This window comes from Dermochelys coriacea, chromosome 7 (assembly GCF_009764565.3).
Source record: "Dermochelys coriacea isolate rDerCor1 chromosome 7, rDerCor1.pri.v4, whole genome shotgun sequence".
Classification (NCBI taxonomy): domain Eukaryota; kingdom Metazoa; phylum Chordata; order Testudines; family Dermochelyidae; genus Dermochelys; species Dermochelys coriacea.
This window is the reverse complement of record NC_050074.1, coordinates 94,911,616-94,935,721: the sequence shown is the minus strand read 5'-3', so window position 1 is coordinate 94,935,721 and position 24,106 is coordinate 94,911,616. Positions and strand designations below refer to the sequence as shown.

The following is a 24,106-nucleotide window of genomic DNA, read 5'->3' as shown; positions in this document are numbered from 1 at the left end:
TTTTACAAGCTGCAACATTTTGCAATATAATATTAAAATAGATTCAAAGGAGGGAATTTTTTTATTGTTGATATTCATGAAAAGCTTCTTTCATGACAACAGCTTCTCACATTAAAATGACTAAATGGTTGTCACAATTCAAACTAAATATGAGGCCTGGATAGAAATACAGTATAAACTTTCCCAGGAGAGATTCTCAGGGCTTGTCATGTAGAACTAAGATCTACTTCACCACACTCTAAGACTGTTGGTGAAGTGTCCCATTTGCAACACTAATATTCAAAAGTTTTCTTAGCATTTTTTAAGTGACATTTTATTTGCTTTCTTAAGCATAAGTTACTGACGCACAAGATACTTCTCTGTGTACTGATTCACATCAGATGAGTTTTCTCTCTGTAGTCACTGGTGTCTACTTTTCAGAGTTTGTTTTGCAACTGAAAAAGCAATAATTCATTCATAGTCTAGATAAAGGGCTCAAACCCATTACAAGATTACCATCGCAGCTAAGATTCTCAATTGTATTCATGTTCAGACAGAGAGGGGGTAGAGACTGAAAGCATTTGCTACTATAGTTCTGTTTATCTATTGTAGTTTTTTTTAAGTTGTCCATCACTACGCAATGTAAGTGTGATGTTATGGTCATTCAAATGTTGTAATAATTTGTTTTTCAGTTATACTACAGTTTGCTTTTGTAATAATCTACTTTAATGAAACGAAACCTGTTTTGAAGATGATAAAATGTTTAATTTATTTAAAATATTATTTTTTCTTGTAATTCATTTAATCTGAAACCAAGAGATCAAGCACTTCTGGACTCAGTTGGAAAAACCTGTGAACTCATTGCAATTTATCATCATCCTGTGCTTGAAGTCTACTAATCATTATCCAGCTGATTGCATTGTTTTATCTGCAAGTGAGATCACTCAAAGGGAGGACATGTACATGAGCTCAGAATAAAAATAGCAAATATACCAGAGTAAAGGGGAAGCAATCACTTTTAAATTAGATTACAAATGATCAAGTCTCCATTTTTACAAGGTACTGCCCAAAGCATGGAAATAATATGTAAATCCTTGCTAGTTTTGTCCTTTTCTATCCATCAAATACCAATTTCACCCAATTCTCTTGGGACCATAGTATTTACTAGTACAGTAGAAGTCACATGTCTATATGATTTAGTTCTATGCTTGAACACTAATGCCATCCATGATGTAATCAGGAAGATTCCCAGCTCCCCAGGGAGTAGTGTTTGTTAAATCTGCTTTGGTGAAGTCAGCAGGGGAATGAAAGGGGAATGTCCTACAACATTTAACCATATCTGAACTCACTGGCTAACAGCTATGTTGATCTGGGGCTGAGCACAGGTCAGTGTGGATTTAATTACAGCTAGCTGACATGATTACTCATATTAAGTTGTAGGTCAGCTCACATGATTTTTTACATCTGTATTCAGACATGGTAAAACTTTGTGTTGTGGACTAGCATTTGTAGGAGTTCCCTAAAATAGAAGCTAGAGAGAATCTGTTGTTTACTGGCTAGCGGTGTCGGAAGCAGGACTTCTGGGATCTATTCCTGGCTCCAACAACTTGCTATCTGATTTAGAGCAAGTAGTTTCACCCCTTTGAATTTGTTTCCCCAATCTAGAAATATATATATATATATACATACACACCCATATTGCTGAGTGTACAATTAATAACAAAATTTAGCTGTAGAATTTAGCCTCTTTTTCTGTCCACATAATAGTTTTAGCTGCTCAAATTATTTATGCATTTTTGGTATTTTTCTGATCTGAATACCTTGTAATACCAGGTCATTGTGTACTGTTGATGTTTGAAATTCAAAATTTGCATTGTGTCGCTTAGTTATGTATCATGTAGCAATCTTTCTGCTCCCTGATCAGTTGACTTATATAACTAAGCAGCACCATACCATTTTAAATTTCAAATATTATCACCTAATATGCAATAAAAAATTCACTTATGTTGCATATTTAAGCATTCATGCTTAAAACTCACTTTTTCACAAGTATCTGTACTTGGAAATCTTGTCTGCCCAAATGTTCACAGCAAATTAACTCAAAAGGATCACAAATGTGGCTGAATTAAAATTTGTTTTAGATTTCAAATGGCAATTAAACAATGCAAAGAAACTCCTTGAGGAGGAAGTAGGGGAGTTTCCTGTTGCCTATGTGGGTTTTTCCCACCGAGGGGACAATTTGGCCTTACATTTTTTGGTTTTCTTATCACTTTATTTAACAAACTGTGCTCTCCTTAAATGGAAAGGAAAATCTTCAGTTCCAAAAGATACCTGAGATTTAGAGTTTGAACTGCATCATATTATACCTCACTAGAATACATATTTAAACAACTAAATATTTAATATAGTTCCTCAAAGAATTATTTCAGAAATGCATGAGTGCAACTGTTCTGTAGTGAGTGGATCTGCTTGGTAGTTTGTTGAAACTTAGTCACTTGTGCTTAGGCTTTTGCAATAGCCACGTGAAAAAATAAAGGGTTATTTATTAAGAGCAGAACAGTTCCCTTTTAGTTCTGTAGCAATCATGTCTCTTTTTTTCCAGTCCATGGAAAGTGTTATCTCAGGCAGCTTTGTGCAGGAAGTTCTGTTTATCACTTCCTCACAGTTGCAGTTTGTCTAGGACTTAAATATATGATATCAGATTGCATCAAAATGTGGGCCTTTGTGTGCTTAACTCATCAAAGGAGTGGACCCTCAGGACTTGATATCACTTCACTGCATATGCAGTCATGTAGCAAAACAAAAGTCTATCTAAACAGGACAGAACTATTTCTGTTGGTGGTGCAGCAAAGCTAGCTGTAGAATTGGTATAGTTTCAGGTATCTGCACTGTTTCACTTCTTGTTTTTATATTTATCACTTTTTAAGAAGCGATATATGGTTTGACTGCTTTTACTATGTAAACTAAGATGAAAACCAAAAGATTACTTGCACATAAAAAAAACAATTGTTTTGCATTTTATAACTCACTGCGGTGTCTGCTTATATTACAGAAATATGCACCAAAACTTTTATTCTACTTCTATTTTACTGGTAATTGTGTGAATAAATCTAAAACCGTTAATGGTCATCTACACAGGTATGTGTTAAATAAAGGTAGCATGTGGTGTCCAACAGCACAGTAAATAGCAGCAGCAACCCTGAGAAGTTTGGCTATAGTTTATAAAGCTCCTCTTCCACCTTTGTGGTTATGCTTCTATTTTCTATCACCCTGATAAAGGAGTTCCTTCTTCTGTATAGCAGGCTGCATTGCCAGATGCTAGCCTATATGGGCAGCCACAGGAAGCCTATTCAACTGTGTAGCAATACTTCTGCTCTAATCAGCAGCTTCTCTCTGCTGACTCTAGTTTTTAGTGCCAGCGCCTCCCCCATAGCCCTTTCAATGTCTTACCTAAAAGGTCCAGCACAATTGCCTAGTAGGGATGATAAGTGTCTATCAGCTTCAGATCCTAATGTCTTCTTGGCAATCTAAAAAGAGAGATGCTGTCTGACTGGGTTCCATTTCTATCCCCTCTTCCATGCTTGTGGCTGTGTGTGTTAATTATGTGATACATGCAAAAGCCCATTAATCACAGAATGTGAATTCTACCTGACAGCAGCCACCTTCATATCCATGATGTAACATACCCTCTTTATTTGCCAACACCAGCTAGCACTATAAAAAGGAACAGTCTTATGTCTACTGAAATTACTCAGCAGTAGAAGACAATCCAGTAGAGGTAAGTCTGTCATCTTTAAGTCTCTTTTCTTACATGGAATAAACTATATTATTAGTAAACTTGGAAGAATTTTGTTTTTATTTTAATTACAGTGGATATTATGATTTAAAACTACAATTAACTCGATACAAGAGAGATTTAAGAGAGTGCCCCAAATCAGCATACCCTTCTGCCAATGCTATTGACCAACTGCAAGGGGATCCAGTGAATGGCAATGCAACTCCAGCAGGAGCCATATTGCCGTGGAGAGAGGAGCAAGTAGACTTATACATGCAGCATGGCGGAGGTCCCTTCCTTGTGAATCCTACAGATCTGCAAGGTTGGGAGGAGTGAAGCGTCCCAGTTCCACAGCTCTCTAATCCCTTCTCTTGTGCCACGGAAACCGTGACGGGGGTCTTGTTGAGTTTCCCTCCTCTCTCTTGCTGCCTTCCACAATTTTTTCCACTGGAGGGGTTGATCTATCCCTTAGCTATCATCAGTGTCAGCCAATTGTGTGGAAGCAAATTCAGAAGTGGCCAATGGCATTTTCACTGTGCAGTACCGTTGACCTTTCTTACAGATTTGTGAAAAAAATCTCCCTGCAGCCGGAAAACAAGCAAACCCTCAGAATCAAGATGTTTTTTTCAAGCAAGTCAAATGTTTTTCTCTTCTTCCCCCCACCCAACTTGAATGTTCAGCAAAAGTGAAATTCAGTTGCCTGTCATTCTGCTCCAGAATAGTTTTGCTTTGAAAATAGCCATTCTCCACATGGTAGGATATTTTTGTTCCATGACAGAATATTTCCATTTTTATTATGGAAAAATGGTATTTGTTGGTAAATATGGAAAATCAATGCTTTGGATCAAATTTATAGATAGCAATCAGCACTATATCACATTTCATATGCATCCACTTGCAAAATGGAAGTTTTTGCATAGTTCTGCTTTGTGGAACCTCACACCACTGGAGACCTGCGGCTCTATGGTCCAACCACTCATTTTTGGTGCTTACTGTGAGTATAGTACTACCTTTTCCTGTTCTCTGTAACTCCTAGATCATACTGTCAGATACACAGAGTAATCAACCTTCTAAAGCATGAGAAGGCTTGGATGAGCAATGATCTGTATTGTGCAATAGGAACAGCTTGGAAAAACACTGTTGGCATGTAAAAGGAGGGGAGAAACAAAGAGAGGCCATGATCGTGTAAGCAGTCCAGAAGATAGAGGCTATTTATTTATACTTCTGACCAGATTTTCCTCCCACTGTCTGGCCATGTAACTTCACAGTCCCTAGCTTACTTTCTCTTATTGTGGTGTTTTGGGTGCAGCTGCTTGAAAAGGAAGAAGTTTGGACCCCAACTTATTAGGCTTTACAATTAGTGATGGGTGGAGTGGTTCAGATTAAATAAAAAGGGTCCCGAACTTTCACCCTGACATTTGAACCAAAAGTCTCTTCTTTTTTGAGGTTGAAAAAGTTTGGTTAACTTTCTATTTGTTTCATTTTCACATGCTTCTCCACTTCCTTCTTTTGGCTGAAATACTTCCAACCCAGATAGAACCAGGAAGAATCAGAAATATAGCAGAGAGATTGCATTAATAAAGGAAGGATGATCTTGTATGTAAGGCGCTGGACTAGGACTCAGGAAATCTATGTTAAATTCACACCTCTGCCATAGAGTTCCTGTGTGATATTGGGTAAGTCACTTAATAAGATCTCTCTGTGCCTCAGCTCCTCATGTGTAACATGGAGATAATACTTCTCTACTTCGAAGGAGCATGGTGAAGATAAATTCATTAATGTCTGAAGAAAAGGAGTACTTGTGGCACTTTAGAGACTAACATCTTTTTGCAGATACAGACTAACACGGCTGCTTCTCTGAAACCTATCATTAATGTTTGAGGTGCTCAGAAACTCCAGTGATAAGGGCTAGTGAAGTATGTAGAGAAAGATTTCCAGAACTAAAACGTTTCAGATATGCTTCTGACCAGCTCCATGTCAGCAATGGTCTCAAGTTGCAGAGGGAGAGGTCTAGGTTGGATATTAGGAAACACTATTTCACTAGGAGGATGGTGAAGCACTACAATGGGTTACCTAGAGAGATGGTGGAATCTCCATCCTTAGAGGTTTTTAAGGTCTGTCTTGACAAAGCCCTGGCTGGGATGATTTAGTTGGGGTTGGTCCTGCTTTGAGCAGGGGGTTGGACTAGATGACCTCCTGAGGTCTCTTCCAACCCCAATCTTCTATGATTCTATATGTATCTGATCATGTGTTGTCATTTTTTTTTAAGGTTCACCAATCATTACTTTTTTTTTTTAATTTAACCTGGTAGAGAATAACTAATATAATCTAATTTTGTATATTTCTTTAACAAGAAATAAATATCTTATATTAAAAATTATATTTTGTTGCTCTTTGCTCTTTCCATGAGCAGTGTTTCCTTCCCCTAGTCTTGTTCCTTCCAACCAACATACATAGGCCCTCTCTAAGCCAGGAAAATGAGGTATGTTTAACAAATATATGAGCTAATATGTCTGAGTAGACAGCAGGTTTTTAAACACCACCTTTTCTATGGGGAGCCTACTGCCAACCCCAGTCAGCTAACCTGAGTTTTAAGTTGTTAAACACTAATTGAATCTATGCTATGTCCTAAATGGTGTTTCAAATAGGGCTAGCTAATGTACTGTTTTCCCAAGTCTAGACAAGGCCTATAGGTTAGCAGATCTCGAACCAGCCACTGTCGCCACATGTTTCATATGACAGTGTAATCCAATGGTGAGAGTCAGTGTGTGTTATATGTCATACTCTCCGCCCAATTCACAAAGGATGAAGTCCATTACAGCCTCCACCTATGGATCCTGACTGTTTAGCTCAAGCCACAGTGTCTCATGTTTTCAGTTCTGGAGGCCCCTGTTCAGTCCCTGGTGTACTAACCAAGATGCCAGCCATCACAGTAGCTCATTGTATCACACTACTACATCAAACCCAGGTGTGATTTGGATGAACACTGAACTTCCTTAATGGATAACAATAATTCAGCCCAGAAAGGATTCATGTCAGTTCCAGGTCACTGGCCTTGTCTGTGCTAGAGAAGTTAGAAGTGTTAATTCCTGGCCCACTATTAGGCTTATGGGGGCCAAAGGAGATTGTGAGATGAGAGGTTCTGAGAAGCGCTGCTCCTCCTGCTTCTGACTGCTTCTACTTTCACTCTGATAACCCACAAAAGGTTAGTCAGAGAGGGACTTGCTGTAGGTAATCCACAGATGGCTCACAGTCTGTGTGGTTGCAGAACTGGAACTGGGGGTATTATTTGAGGGGGTTGGAGGAGTGATAGAATTGTCTGAAGGAGCAGAGAGTACATTCCCCACCAGTAATCCATGGATGGGGAGGATCTGTGGTGTTAGAATGGGGGCACTTCTGGAGGCTGGGCAAATGAAGGAGGTTGCCAGCTGAGGGAGCCATTGTCATCCATTTACCCTGCACGGTTTTCAGTGACTGATCGCCTTCTACACTTATCAAAAACTAATCACTCCTTATACTGGACCTGGCTCTGAAGCAAGAATCAGAGAAAGGCAGTTATTAAGGGCTGGGTAGCTGCCAAGTTTGCTGAAAGGGAGAATGTGCCAAACTGGAGTTCTTGTAACAGTTGCCATCTGCAGCAATGAAGAAACAGGCACATGTGGCACCACTTCCTGGTGCAGGAGAAAGAGCAGGAGAGAGGTGAGATGGTGCCTGTGCGCTCGAGCTTCTTTTCACCAATTCTTAGCTGCTGTGTCTGAACTGGCTGGGGTGGGAGAGTGAGTAGTTACCTTGCTTATAGTTAGTGCTGGGTGGTCAGCCAGCAGGCTGTGGATATAAATAACAACTTTTCCATCCACAGGGTCCCTATGCAGGACCGTCTCATCATGTGCACTATCTGTACCATCTGAAAATGAGACTCTTGCTCCAAGGAGCAGACTCTTATAATACCCAACTGGGTAGAGACTATGGGATTATGATATGGTTGCAGAGTACCTGCTGCACTGTCTCCCTATTTTGTGGTATTGCTGCACTGTTATTTACTGCTTGTTAATGCTAATAATAATCACCCCTCTTCCTCTTTTTGGTTTATAACATTTATTCAAATCAGCATCATTTTATTAATTGCAAACTCCATTGGACTCAGCATCCATCACTTGATGAAGTGAGAAGCATCAGTCTGGTAAGTCAGATCCATTTATTGCATTTTCTTAGTGCTTCTGTCTCTGGGGGGGGGTTTCAGCCAAATTTTTAGTAGAGAAATATCTCTGAAGTGTAACTAACAGTGGGATCTGCCCCTTATTACTGACTGAAGCACCTGGCAGAAGGGTCATACTGAATGCATTTGCAGTAGTTTATTGGAACTAAAAGAGTTCTAAATTCAAACTTACTTCCCCATCGAAGATGGTTTGTTTGTTTATTTTGCACTTCCTTTCTTGGACAATAAAACTAAACTGATCTGGTTTGGTGATATGACACTGATCTGTGGATTAGATCTCAGATACACCCCCATTTCTTGGGGCAGTGGTAGATACAATTTAAATGAAAACCTCTTAGATTTTGATAAAAAGCCTTCAGACTTTCTGTATTAAACCTTTCCTGGCAGGTGAGGATTGGGCAGACCCCATGCTCAGAGGAAGCATTGCTAGATATCAGAGCACACCTGATAGTTTGTTGGCACATGATCCAGCATGTCTGGGTGCTTCCATCTTCCTGCTCAACCATACAGTTCAGAGGATGATGGCCGAGGGAGAGGGGTGAGTATCAGTTGGAATTATTGCACAGCTGGTGCAGGTAGTACATGCTGCTGTCTGCTTAAGAGTTAGGAGGTGACTTTTTTGTAGGGCATTCACCACTCTTTGTGGATGTCTTACAGAACACCAGCTCTGGCTCATCATCTAAAGAGAGCAGAATGTGATTGAGCTATTGAGTATAGTTCATACTAGCAAAGCCTTTCACTACTTTCACTCCATTTACCGCTACAGTACATATAGGGCTAGATCCCAATCTCTGATGCACCTGGGGGAGATGACCATACATGTCTTTCCTTGAAGGGCTGCCAGGTGCTGAATTGGCCTTGGTTCAGGTTGAATATTCTGCAAGTCACCCCATAACACAAATTGTGGTTTAAACAAGTGTAAATAGAACACCTAATCCCACTTCTTGGCACCCTGGCCAGTCTCTGTGTAGCTCAAAAGCTTGTACTTTCCATCAATAGAAGCTGGTCCAGTAAAAGATATTATTAACTCACCTACCTTGTCTCTCTCATGAATTAAAAATACAATCCATAATCAGTAAAGCCATTACAAAACAGCAGCACCTACCTTCTCCCCAGCACTCAACAAAAGATATTATAAAACAAACTCTTCCCAGTCCTCAAATTCCCCAAAGAAATCTCACAACTGCATCAGCACTCCTCAAATGCTTTTTCAATAAAGATGGGTGTTAAAATGACTGTAAGTGTTACTAAGCATCTAGAACAGTTATCTATTTCAAAGATACCTGGTTTACATATTTGCTTCCTCTACGTGTTGAACACGAACTCCAGTTCCTTTTGAAAACTATTTTTAAATCAAGTAAACACATCAACTATTTTCTTATGTATCTGCAGTTTTTTATACACCCATTAAAAGAATCATTTTACTTCACCATTACACAGTGCATTATTTGTCAGTTATTCATGTCAGTATAACTACATAATTATAAAATGAAACAATACTAAATTGACAATAAAAGTAAGTACTTATCTTTACAATTAAATTCTTGGTTTTTCATAACAATGTGTCTATCAAACTCTCTTTGAAAAGGACCCACACGAAGAGAGATCAACTGTAACTACACATAGGTTTAGAAGGGAAGATTAATGTGGAATTGTTAGATCTGACTGGACTCTGTTCTAAAGATGAATGAAAGGTCATACGTGAAAAAAGTAAATTGCATGACATAATATAGTTTTCTTTAAGGTAGAGTCTACTGGCCACAGACATAATAAATTATGATAAATGCAAACTGGAAATTAGAATTTTTGGTATTTGCTTTGGGAGTGTTGAGAAGCCCAAATGTTGAAGGGGCAGGTGTTTAGGGTGGGAAGGCCTATAGCTAAATATTTTGAAGGTTCATTGGGTTTAAAGATTTTTTTTTTTCAACTACAAATGTGCTTATCACAGGGGTGGGCAAACTTTTTAGCCTGAGGGCCACATCTGGGTATGGAAATTATATGGGGGGCCATGAATGCTCACAAAATTGAGGATTGGAGTGCGGGAGGTAGTGAGGGCTCTGGCTGGGGATGCAGGCTCTGGGATGGGGCCAGAAATCAGGAGTTCAGGGTGAAGGAGGGGGCTCCAGGCTGGGGCAGGGAGTTGGGGTGTGGGTTCCTACTGGGGGTGCTGGCTCTGGGGTGGGTCACGGGATGAGGGATGGGGGTGCAGGAGGGTGCTCCGGGCTGGGACTGAGGGGTTCGGCGGGTAGGAGGGGTATCAGGGCTGGGGCAGGGGGTTAGGGCATGGGAGGAGGCAGGGGTGCAGGCTCCAGGCAGCGCATACCTCAAGCAGCTCCCAGAAGCAGCGGCATGTTCCCCTTCAGGCTCCTACGCGGCAGTGTGGCCAGGTGGCTCTGTATGCTGCCCTGTCTGAAGGTGCCACTCCTGCAACTCCCATTGGCCGCGTTTCCCGGCCATGGCATGCACGGAGTGGGGCAAGCCCCAGACCCCATTCTTCACTGTTACTTTAACAGGAGTTAGCTAAGGTGTGTTAACTAATGCTAGTTAGGGAGGTGCCTTTTTTTTTTCTCTTCAGTGTAGACATACTGTTTGGTGAACTAAGGTTCCAGCAGAGGGAACTTGTGAGCACATGAGGAAGTGTGGTCTGCTTTGCTATCAGCAGAAGGCAGTAGCTCATATGAACACCTGCCAGCATCCCTCCTTGTAAATCAGTGTAATGGGTAATGAGGTAGGCTTTAGCTGTGCTGCACCGTGAATTGGTGTATAGGTGTAATATCATAAATATCCACCTGGCCAATTGGAATGTGGCTTTAGGAAACCAGCATCCACAGTAAGACACTGCTAACTATTAGCTGTGTGGGGCATCAGACACAAAGTCAAACAGTTCTGATTTAATCTAGCAAAAGGCAGTGGTACACATACCCTCTAGCTTGTTCATTACTATATATAATCCATCTGTATTTTAGCCTGTAGACCACAGTACTATTGTATTTATTTTTATTGATATCTGCAATAATAAAAGTACATACCTGCTGTGTCTTATTATTACTTTTAGAGTCCATTCCTGGTGGTCTATAAAGAGGTTACTATTTATTGAATTCCATGTGCAGAAGCAAAGATTTAATGAACTATGGAAAATCATAAATCACCTGCATTATTAAATGAAGAATTGTTTATTGGAACATCACTGATTCAATTTTTACAAAACTAGATACAAAAGACTCCGCCCCCTCCCCCGAAAATCACTATGCAATAAAGCTGCTAAGGTGAGTAATAAGTCAGTGCCATACCATTATATTCTACTGATAATGTGTATGATTTCTGTTAAAACTGTACATTATATTTTTATACTTGTGAAATGCTCTGGACATATTTTAATTTGTTTATTTTCAAAAATGTCACTACATGATTCCTGCAGGGAGAATGACACCTACAGCTGTATATTTTTCCCATCAGACAGTAGTGGGGGAGCCTGGGAGAAGCCACGGAAATGTGACACTTTCATCCTGTAAATAAGGATTTCTGTAGCCAGCCAGCTGTCCCAAGAGCACTCTAAAAAGAAGCATAATCTGGCCAAAATAGGCCATTTTTAAGATCGTTTCTCTACAAATGTGACTTTTACTGTCTTAGTACTTGTAATGAAGATCAAATTAGACCCAGATGAGATCCTACTCCAGATGCAGAGACACTGCAGAGGGATGGATACCTATATTCATGCATAGCCCTACTAATATTGGTGGTCTTTTACATTACCATTGTAGAGCCTCAAGTTTCAAAACACCAAAAATACATTTGGCAGCTTATTGACTGTCATCCAAACACCAGGTTAATTACACTAATATTCCTCATACTTAGCCATCAGAAGTGATGAAAGTCTCACTTTTCAGCATGAATAAACTAAGAAACAAGGATGGATGACTTACCATCATCATTTATGAATGAAGACCTCTGGGAAGAGTTATATCAGGACAGGATTTGTTAATAATCATTGTTGAACACCATGTGTTAGCGAAAACCACACAAATTCTAAGTTCTGTCCCCAAAATGTTTCCTTTCACAGTTTGGTAAATGCACAGTGTAACTGGGTGGTCTGTCTCTTTAGGGGCCAGACGCATGGAGTAAGCCATCCCTCTGCAATTAGCCCTGCCCATCACTCCTGTGATGGAGTGTGGGGTTTAATTAGTAGAACCAGGTGGGTATGGAGGAACTGATTCCTCTATAAAGAGCAGCAGAATCTACAGCAGGGGGAGAGAGATGTAACCAGTGTGAAGTTGGAGTCTGAGGCTTCAGTGGAGGCCTCTGGACTAGGACTGCAGTAGAGGCAGGGAATGGCTACTAGATGTAAGTAGATGCTAACAGAGATCCCTTCAGTATTAGGTGGGAATTGAGAGAAACTGCTGGAGCAAGGAAGTTCTAAGAAGGAACGTTGAGTCTTCAGAAGGAAGGCTGGTTGGAAAGACTAAGCATATGGACTTGATGGAGATCTGAGAACTTTATTTGGGGAATTATTTAGTTATTTTACTAATCTAGCTCCTTGGAGAGGTGTTGCTGAACCAGAGAAGAGCTTGTGTTGGTAGTTTGAGAGAGTCCTGAAAAGTGGGGAAACTGAGGTTCTGCTGGTGACTTCAGGTGACAAGGGGGCATACAGCAGGTGGGGGGCCCATTCACACATGAAAGCAATGGTGCACCTCATCTGTGGTTATCCCATCCAACTTACTGTTATCTCTGTCATACCACAGGTAACTTTTTTGGTATCACTTCTGTATTGTGGGATTATGAAGTCTCACCCTGATTGCCGCTGTGTTGGAAGTTTCCCTTCCTGTCCCCAACCGTTAGAACTCTGAGGGGTGTCTCTCTGTCTATCAATTGCAGTATGTGTAGTTTTTGTTTTTATTTTATTTTATTTTATTTTATTTTATTTAAAGTTTTAATTTCTTCAGTCTGCCTATTTCTTTCCTTCTTCCCAATGGTGGATGTCTGAAATACTTTTGAATTGTCACCCAGGAGAGCAGTCTCTTTGAAAATTCTTCTTCTTCTTCTTCTGATTGGCCTAACTTCATATTAGAAGTCAAGGTTGTGAGCATGCTCAGTGAATCTTCCAATGTCATTCTCAAGCACATACTATATGCTTTGGGAAGTGAATGGCCAGAGAGAGCTTCATTTAGTTCTCTGCTCCCTTAAAAGCTGTGGAAATTCTAAAGGGACCAGCCATCCCCCAAGATCTGTTGGGCCCTGAGTGCTAATCCCAGTTACTCTGCTGGTTTATGGTCAGTCTCATAGAGAAATGACTCAGAAATCCATTCTGAGATGGGAACTCAAAGTGAGGTAAATGGGAGACCCACAACCACCCAAGCAGAATTCCATAGTTCAGGATCTACAGTGGTATGGGTTACACAGACCACACAGGACTGTTCCAGCTCACATAGCAGTCTGAACAACCCTAAAAAAAAATCAAAGGGCTAAGTAGTACAAGTGCCACTGCCGAGGCCAACCAAAATTGAAAGTACAAGTTTTGAAAATGGTAGAATTTGACCCTGGGGTTCCTTTCTTCCAAATGTATGCATCTTTTAATAACAGATTGATGGTGGAAGTACACATGATACAGTGCAAGTCATCCTCTGATAGGAAGGAGTCTCTTAAATTGCTCTGCAATGACCCCTGTATCTGAGCAAGAAGAAGTGATGGGCTCAGTAGGGAATTCTATCCTGTCCTTCTCAACCAGGATTAGCCACTGTGAACTGGGACCTTGGAGGATCCACAAACTAGAAGCAATTCTGTGCCATTTTCCCCTCTTTAAATGTCTTTTTTAAAACGGTTTGCCTGAACATAAATCCAGTAAAAGCGGTGAACTGGCAGCTCTGGAACCCAAAAGCATTCATGTCTTCACAGAACAGAGGCAAGCTGCCCATACGGCACAACCAACATTTTTTCAACCCTGACACGGGGGACCACCTCTAAGCCTGAAAGAGTAAATCCGTCTTGAGCTCTCTCCTGAAACTAGCTGCGGGGGTACCAGTAGTGTTGTGGCCATCAGTCCATTGGGAATTGAAGGAAGGTCACCTTCACATTTAACATATGCCATTAAATAATAACTTTCAATTGCTACTTAACTGGGCTAGGTTTGAACCAGCAACTTAGGTCCTAGAAGACAAAGGCTTTTTCTGTTTCTATTCCCAATCCTGCTGATACTTAAATATTTTAAGCAGTAGTGGTTAATGACTTCTATCTTACTACACCAATAAATAGTGACCCTCCCCTCCTCCAGTCATGCATCATAGCACTCTACTGGCTAAGAAGAACAGGTAAGCAGACAAGGCTGGCATCGAACCAAAAAGGTTTTTTAGCTAGTGATTCATTAGTGTGTGTAAAAATAGCTAACCTTGTTTAAAGGCACTTCTTACACAAAAAGAAAAGGGTTCAATTACCATAACTCATTTAAAGTGAAGATTAAACATTTTAACCAAGACAGTACCCTAATCCTGTGAATCTTATTTATGTCCAAATGTAGTGCTATTGGCAATAAACAGCTATTTGAGAAGTCATAACCCAAGAAAATCATTGTCAAGTGACTTTAGAGCTCCCTACAAATTTCCTCTTGTTTGACCTGAGCCCGGTGTACAACTGAACAGTTAAATATTTGTATTAGGTGTTCCTGCCTTTAACTGACTAATTAAAAAGATAGAATCAAAGAATGCCATCTCAAATCATTTTAGTTCTAATCTCTCTCAAGCAAAGTCTACTCTATAAATTGAACTAAAAGTATTTTTTTTTCTGAATAGGGACTTTACAGTGTTGCAGTAAATTCAAGCACTGGGAAAGTAAATGTAACTGAAGTACTCTTAATGATGCTATTGTGTAGCTGTTATGGTTATAATCCTATTACGCAGACATTCACCTTGAAGGTTATAAATTCTTTGAGAAATTATTATAATGGGGAAGGGCATTACTTAAGGAAAGCATTGTGTTTAAATATAGGCAAAAAGGGGTTAGTTTAAGACTAGGAATAGAATAGAATAGAAATACACAGAATAGAAAGTTGCACAGGTAACTGGGGAGAAATTGACTTTCTGTCCATCCTATAGTCTGTCCAAATTTACATTCCCTCAGAAATGTTTAATGGGAGTAGAGAGGTCACTGAGAAAAATCTGTATCAGATTAATTAGTAAAGCACAGTTCCAGATAAATGAATGCTTGAGGATACAGATTTGCCTACAGTCTCAAGGGATGCAATTTCTTCTTATTATTTGCACTGCAGTGGCTCCAGTCATGGATCAGGGGCTCATTGTGTCCTGAACTACACACAAACACAACAAAAAGATAGCCCCTGCCTCAAAAAGTTTACAGTCTAAAGGCCTGATCCAAAGCCAATTGAAGTCAATGGGAGACTTTCAACTGATTTCAACAGGCTTTGCTTCAGGCCCTCAAGTAAGTATTTCTGAGACATTAATCAATACTGTCTCATAGTGGTAACATTTTCATGTGCTTCTATTGATTCCTTTGTCATTGATTACAAGACACTTTGCTACTGTCAACATCTGAGTTTTTAACAAACTGATTTGACTTATTAACATGGTTTGATTTAGGTCTACAACAGCAGGCACTGACAAAATGTCACCAAATGTCAGTTCAGCATTAGATTCAGTACTGAAAATGGTTTAATTGTCACCCACAATGGATTGAAAAAAATAGAAGCAGAGCATCATTCTAACCCAGTTTAGTTATCTTTACTTATAAAGATAGACTTCTCTTTATGTAAAATGAGGTATATTGATTTCATTCCATGTATAGTAATGTTTGTTTTTTTCCATGTATAAAAAAGCGAACACACAAAGGTCCAGAAACAAAACAAACATTTGCTTCTGAGAAAAAGCACTTTAGTTTGCATTGCTTTAGCATGATTTGGTCCAATGGCTATCTGTAGAAGTGATAGTAGAAGATTTAAGAAAGTTCTTCTTGACTGCTGTTGTCAGTTGCAGAGTCAGAGCTTTCATTAGAGCATCAACAGCTGTTCTGAGGGATGAGAAATAAGGAGAGAGGGGGAAATGGTGACACAGAGCAAAGGGAAAGGTAAAAATCCTACACACACCCCTTGGACAAGCTTATTCCATCATGTTTCTGGTGCCTGATCAACGAATAGTGTTTGAGACAAAAGAGCAGAAAGGAGTTGCTGCCCTTTACCCATATTGGTTTCAGAATACTATAACATATGTTAAATATAGTTTAGCAAACTGTACTAGGGGCTTGTCCACATGGGTCACTTAGTCCGCACTAGCTCAATTTAGTGTGGATTGAAAATGCCAGGATGTACAGGACACAGACACTTATTTGCTGCAAATTCTGTACTCCGCTTTCAAAGTGGACAGAGTTCGATGCAAATTGAATTAGTGTGGACTGTTAATGTGCATGCAATGCTTCTGCACATTACTTTGGCAGTCCTCCAATTGGTGCATCACACTGCTTTGCAGGTGTCCTGGACAAACTTGACTGTTTATCTGTGTGGCCTCCACTGCTCTGGAGTGCAGTTGACTGGATGTCCTCTTTTCCATTTAAAAATTGATTTGGGGCCAGGATTGGCCCATTACACCAATATTATTCCAGCAGCCATGGTGAGATCTTTAGTCTCCTCACCATCTAGGGAGGAGCGACAGTACAGCAAGCGCTTGTGACCAACCACTACAATAAGAAACTTTTTGAGACCGTTCCTAAGCAGATGGCTGAGAAGGGTCAACTGGCTGAGCTATATAAAATACCAGTTCATCAGTATTGCAGTCAAATCATGGAGGTGGCATAATGGCTTTTCACAGGCATACATATTTCATGAAGAATGGGAGCAGTTAAGCTTTCAATCAGTGCAGAACCCAATCTGTTTTTATCTGTACTTTCTGCATGTTTGCAGGGGAGGTAAAGTAGAATCTAAAACTGAGAAATGGCTTGAATTTTAGTACAGTCATTCAGCAGAATGGCTGCATGATCATTGGCCCCAGCATAGCTTGCAGCCCCTTTCCATTCCTGCAGCACTTCTGGGGGACCATCTTGGTGAGTAACATCACAGTGTATCTCACTGGTCTGCCCTTTGTCTTTTGACTTAAGGTCACTGTCTACTTCTTGGTCACCTGCCACAGTGTAACATCCTCAAGAATCAGGGGATACAGAGGGCATCACTGTCCAGTTCCCCCATCAGGAAATTCCTGCACCAACATAAGTCTCTCCAAGGCATAGTATGAACTATAAACCCCAAAGTGGGGACCGCACATCTTGACTTAATATCACCCTGCAACATCCAAGGCACAGCATACGCTGCAAACTGAAACCAGGAATATAAGTCCCAACATCCCAATCTGGACCCAGTGCAGATGCAGCTTACCATCTCCTGGGTGTCCCGAGACTGGGATGGACCTCAGGGGACGGACTTCAGAAATTGAAGATAAAAAATGCAATCAGTGCTTCTATGGAAACAGCAGTAATATGAACAATAACTTATTTCTCTACCCCCCCAGCTGCGGCACCTGCAACAGCAAGACTCTCAAGGACCAGGCCTTTAACCATGGTCAACCTGAGGGAGAAGAAATGGAGTGTAAGAATGAGATGTTTGGAGCCCTCCTTACAGACATGCAAAAACCCCACAAATCTACCGAGAACTAGAGGGTGTTTTGATGTCTGAGAGGGAGAAAGACTGGCAGTTATGCGGAGAGAGTACTAAAGTAGTCTGGGACAGCATTGCCATGACCAGGGACAGAGTGGACAAAGATGGGGATATGCAGAAGAGATTCTTAGAGGCAATGAAAAGGCAGAGTGCTTGACTGGAGTGCACACTGTTATTAGGGCAACTTATTGTTTGAGGGCCTCACCCAGGACCCAGCCACATTCTGCAGCTCTGGATAATATAGAGTACCTTGCTCCCAGAGGCAATTCCCCTCCCTGGCCCCAGCACAGGGCAGCGAGAATAACAGCATACAGGAGCCCAGCATATTTGAGCCATTCAATACAGCCGGCAACTTTAAGCCCCGACACTCAACCAAGGAGTAGAAGAAGCAAAGACAGGATGTTCACCCAGTTGTGAAGAGAAGCCCCCCCGCCCAATTATGTGATGCCCACTCCAGCGCACTATATTGGAATTTGACTTTGTCAGCTTTACAGCTGTTTCATGTTGCTTTAATCACTATGAACAAAGTTTATAATATATTTTAAGTTTTTTTTATTTTGGTAGTGGTTTCTTGGCATAATTTGTGCAATTAAAAACTGTTTAAAGAGTCATAGAATCTGCAAGTCTTGGTATACACAACACACATTCATACTTTTTATTTTTATTACAAAAGCATAAAAGTGTGCACAGATGAGATAAAGTAAAGGGTGAAACCCATAAAATCAATTCTGATGCTCAAACTCTTATCTAATCTCCACTCCTTTGGAAACGATAGTTCATACCATTTAAAAATATTCAGCTAGTTGACTTCCAATGCAATAACTGTCCCTCTAATATGCATAATTTTCCCTTTCAAAACAAACATAGCTTTTTGTTCCTTAATCTGGTGTTTCCCCTAAATTCACTATCCTTTTGGCAAGAAAAAAATAAAAACATGAAACATTCAAAAATATAATCTCCTCTTTTTTCCTGGAAGCAAATTTTAAGACTTTCTGCAAGTATTATCTTTCATACGCTAACATTGTTTACATGTGTTCATACCTGCCAAATCAATGTAAAACGCTAGGTTGTTTGTTCAATCTATATAATCATTCATCATACTGTCCTCTACTGTACTAATATCTTTAACTGCTCAATCAATCATAACAAAAATGCAAATCCCATGTAAATCTTATCAGCACCACTAAAATAATGGGATTTTTGTTTACAACGTGTCGATTGGGTTTAGAAGCTTTGATAATGACTCCAGACAGTCAATAAATACAGAGACTTTTACATTGCCAGTAGGAGCCTAACTAAACTATCTAATCTCTAAAATGACAGACAACACAATGAACTCTGAACTTAATCCCCTCCAAACACTAAGGAGACAGCTTAGTGCTTAAAGTACTATTCAACCCGAAAACCTACCTTGGAAAAAAAAATCATTAAAGGGTCTGATTTAAACACAAAAGACAAGGGAAATTCAGAGTTAAGGCTGCAGCACCAAGATGACTATCCTTCCCATTGTGCCTAGATATTGTAGAAGTCTGGCATTAGTCCCTGATGATGGCATGGGCTGAAAAATCAGCCAGCTAAGTTCCATCTTATACACTTTCAAGTCTTTTTAAAGCAAGTTTTGAATTTTAAGGGGGAACACAAAGCATGTTGAACAACTTAGCTATTTTGTGTCCCTACAGTATAAAACAGGACAATGGCTTTTTCTTCAAATTTGGTAAGGGTTGGGGGGTAGAGACCTATGCGGAAATCTTATGTGCCAAGCTTCAGCTAACTGTGAATTTATACTGATCTCTTCAAAACTCCTGTGGCTTTAAGAGGAAACTAGCATCATAAATGACAATGCTATAATGACAAGCCAATTTATTTTGTCTTCACATTCTAAAAGGACATTGGTTTGATTTAGAAAAAAACCCCTCATCTCCTTTCAATTTGTCTATAACAGAATGATTTGCTTATTGGGTCAATTTGAAGCATGTTTTTGTTTGGAAAAAGAATGGTGCTAAAGGTGATCTATGAAATTATTAGAAAAATTGGGATTATTTCAGAAAATCAGAATGAGGCCTCATGTATGATATGAGACTGGATGGCTCAGGGGCTTGGTAACAGGATACTGAGTCTTTCATTTCTGTGTTACTGGTTCAAATCAGGGCAAGTCAGTGTGTTTGAGGATATTACTATACCAACATAGCTATGCTGGCATAACCCAGTAATGTAGACAGTCTACACTGACAGAAGGGGTTTTTTCTGTCAGAGTAGCATCTCTGAATGCCATTAGCTATCTCTCCCAAAGCCTTCTTCCATTGATGTAGCTGTATCTACACTGGGGGATTTGTTGGCACAGGTACATCAGTTAGGGGTGTGGTTATTTTACACCTCTGACCAGTGGAGCTATGCTGATATTATTTTTCAGTGTAGACCAGAAAGAAGTTGCTAAGTCTACACTACAAAATCAAGTTGACCTAAATTATGTTGACATACAGTCACTGCAGTAATTAACCACTTTTGCGAGTCCACACTGTGCTCCTTGTGTCGGTGGTGCACGTCCTCACCAGGAGCAGTTGCATTGATTTAAGTGTCAGTGTGTGGCACTGTGGGATGGCTTTTGAAAGGTAGCATTGATGTAAGCAATGCAGTGTCTACATTGACTCTACGTCATGCTAACTACATTAACCTAAGTGCTATGCCATCAACCTAAGTGCTATACCAGTTCTATGCTAACTATCCTTAAACTACTGATATGGATACTAAGCCTTAATTTCAGTTTAGCAAAGTTTTTTTTTTGTTTTTTAAAATACAAATAACAAGAGCTTCATTCTCTTGCGCTGTCACCTTCCTCTAGCAATAAACTAATTTGAAGGTATAAAACAAAACTGCTATATCATCACCAACTCTCTTGACTCATAGATGTTTAATGATTGATTTTTGGATATTTGTATGAAATTCAGTAAATTCTGAATCCTTCCCATGCCATCAAATGTCTCTTAAGACACAAATGAGCTCTGCCATCCCTATGTATCCTGGATTGTTATTTGCATGTTCTCTATGTCAAGTCTTGTAAGTTTTCCCTCTCTCAGTACTGTTTGATGGAGGGATTCTTTTGGTTGGCTCTTTTATATGTTTCTCCAGCTGTCTAATGACAGACACTCTGGCTTCATTCTTAACACAGGTTCCAGATATTTCCATTTTCTTTTCTGGATAACTCTGTAGATAAGTTTGGGAACTTTCTGAGGAACCTCAACATTTATTATCAATTTATTCCATTTAATATCCAGCATTTTCCGGAGGTATTTGTCTTCAAAGTTCTTTTGATACCTGTCTGTAGCTTTGGTGTATTTCTAACTTTCACATCCGTATGTTAAAGTGAAAATAACTTCTGAGTTGAAGATTTGTAGTTTGGTCTGTAAATTGTAGATTTTTTTGATAACCAAATATTGTTTAAGATGATGAATGCAGCTACCATCAATTCCTAAATATTATTTCCTTCTGGATATCCCCATTGATTTGCATTATATTGCCAAAGTATGTGAATTGACTCCTTTCTTGTATTTCTTTGCCTTCTAACATAATACTTAAATTGGGAGTTGCTGGGTTTGTCAGATTTTTTTTCTCCATATCTGATTATTAATCCCATCTTTTTTGTGATGCTGGACAGTCTTTTGGTCTTTATTTGCGTAGACTTTTCACTTGGCTATGAGCTAGAGATGATACTGCAGAGAGCAACTAGTCTCTGACCTCAACATACATATGTATGCATTTTATATATATAATACACATACACATGCTCACAGGGTTGGGGGAATGTCTCTGAGGTCTCAAGGATGGGTGGGAGTACAAATGGTGCCATGGTTCCTCCACCTTCCATGTTCTGGAAAAGATATCAAATGGCATTTAGTCCCTGCTGCTCATCAAAGTAAAGGGTATAACCTTCAATTATTTGCTGTTCCAAAGAGATGACCTTGTAAGGTGCCAACTTGAGTCTTGAACAAGAATGTGAATCTTATCCCCCACCTTCCTCCACATTTTGTAGTCATGACTTTGGCTCTGAGGATCCGTAGCTCCCATGACTCTTGTGTATGTTCACAAGGGACATTGGCTAGCAGATTCACAAAATAGTACTACCCCAGCCCTACTCTTATTCTACTTCCAGGGCAGCTCACCCTTGATCTCTCGTCCCTTCATCACAGCATGTTGGGCTAGCCTAGAAAGTGGCACTCTGATGCATGTATGGGAGTCCAGACTACACTAGTGGGTACCCCAATCCTGCTCCTTTGGAAAGCAATTAATACCAGTGCATCTGTTGACCTACATGCCCTCAACGGGGAAATGGGTGATGAAACAGATTTTCCCCTAATAAGAATAATGGCCATCTCACCACTTAATTACCAACTCCACAGTAATTTTGCAAAGAATATTTGCTAGTATTCTACTTCTTTAATTGATAAAAATCCTTATTTTACCAGAATTTATACATATTTTATAACCATGAACTGGCTTTGTTTTTGTAATGCATGTGTTTTCATAAGAGGAAAGAATTCATTATCAAATGTTGTGAGAACAATACAGTAACGGAAGGTTATTTTATATGAAAATACTGTTGATTGTTCCTTCCCTAGAAATCTTGCTTGGCAGTTTGCTTCCTGCCAGATGAATCAGCAAATGCTCATAATGAAAGTTGTGAATGTATAATACAATATCCAGTGCCGCACTTGTTCCTTATGAAGTCCTTTTGTGATCAATGATTCACATCACCTTTTCATTACAGTCTCTGAGTACAAACAATTTCTTAATCTAAATTAATGGCCTTCGTATTCTGAAGTAAACATTCCCTTTTGTTTAGCACCATTTCCTATTTTGTTAACAAAACAGAATTTTTTCGTAATTGGTCAGTCTAAATGATGGAAAAAATAGTCATGTATACAATGATTAAAAACAAGTGATTAATTTCAACCTGAGAAAAAGTGCCAATGTACAAAATCTCACTTATCATATGAATATGATACGTATGATACGTATACGAACAGGGATATTAGATATGTTACCAAAAAGTAGCAAGCATCATGTGATTTTTACCCAATTAGGAATGGTTTGAGCTAAACTGTTTATTTATTCTTACTGTTAAAAATCTGTGCTTTCTTTCCAGTTTGAATTTGGCTAGGTTCATCTTACAGGCACTGGATCCTGTTATGCTTTTGTCAGTTCAGTTTTGTCAAATTTTAAAAAGTCTCTCTTCAACTGTAACTTTCACAAGAAATTCAAAGCCCTAGTTATGAGTGAAGAGAGACTTTTTCATGTTGAGCCTAGAAAAAGAATCAGTTAGCAAAACATATTGAGAAATAGGATCTCACACTACAGAGATTGGCGGGAGTCTCTGTGTCTTTCTGTCAAGCCCCTCTACGTTATGGAACACCAACAGAACTTGAGTTAGAAAGGAATGCAATGACCTCTCAAGCTGCTATATCTAGTGTCACTAGGAAAATATATTGCAACAAAACACTTCTTATAAAACATTGTATCATAGCGCTGAAGGTCAGAAAACACAATGCTCTGAAACACCCAAAGACCCATTCCTTGTCTAGCACAACTTCTGTACGGAAGAAACTCTGGAAAACTGAGAGCCAGCAGAAATAAAAAATAATACTTACATGTTGTTATAACCTGTTTGTGAAATTCCCATCTAAATATTTTCAGCCATTGTGAAGAAGAAAGAAAAATAATTTGATAGAAACTCAGTCATTGGTGGAAAAAGAAAGCAATGAGTGTCTCAACCAACTTGGTACCCTGTTGACATATGTCACACATCTCACAAAGTGGAACTCATGTAGCTATAAGATTGATGCTGTATGTAGTCACCTTTCATTCATGTCAATAGAAATTGTGTAGTCCAAATGCATGTTATATGCATCACTCAGTAGGTTAGGAAAGAAAATTTATTTCCACTGGAATGATGATGAGGAAAGGAGAAAGGAGCATAAACACTGGCAAATGAAGTGTAAAAATACAATTAGGAAGGCCAAAAAAGAATTTGAGAAACAGTTAGCCAAAGACTCAAAAAGTAATAGCAATTTTTTTAAAAAGTACATCAGCAGCCGGAAACCTGCTAAACAACCAGTGGGGCCACTGGATGATTGAGGTGCTAAAGGAGCACTTAAGGATGATAAGGCCATTGCGGAGAAACTAAATGAATTATTTGCATTGGTCTTCATGGCTGAGGATGTGAGGGAGATTCCCAAACCTAAGCCATTCTTTTTAGGTGACAGATCTGAGGAATTGTCCCAGATTGAGGAATCATTAGAGGAAGTTTTAGAACAAATTGGTAAATTAAACAGCAATAAGTCACCAGGACCAGATGGTATTCACCCAAGAGTTCTGAAGGAACTCAAATGTGAAATTGCAGAACTACTAACTGTAGTCTGTAAAGTTTCAGAGTAGCAGCCGTGTTAGTCTGTATCCGCAAAAAGAAAAGGAGGACTTGTGGCACCTTAGAGACTAACAA

The 24,106-nt window shown here is 39.6% G+C and overlaps 1 long non-coding RNA gene across 3 annotated transcripts; it reads left to right on the top strand.

Annotated features, from left to right (window-relative positions):
• The first annotated feature begins 631 nt into the window (after positions 1-631).
• Positions 632-21,160, top strand: LOC119858940. Of its 3 annotated transcripts, XR_005294062.2 has the most exons (5): positions 632-5,430; positions 7,863-7,934; positions 8,358-8,508; positions 11,026-11,236; positions 17,468-21,160. It is a non-coding gene; the product is annotated as an uncharacterized LOC119858940 (long non-coding RNA). The 3 variants fall into 3 exon arrangements; XR_006282826.1 differs by having other exon boundaries at positions 7,863-8,508; XR_006282825.1 differs by lacking the exon at positions 632-5,430 and having other exon boundaries at positions 5,954-8,508.
• The last annotated feature ends 2,946 nt before the right edge of the window (positions 21,161-24,106 follow it).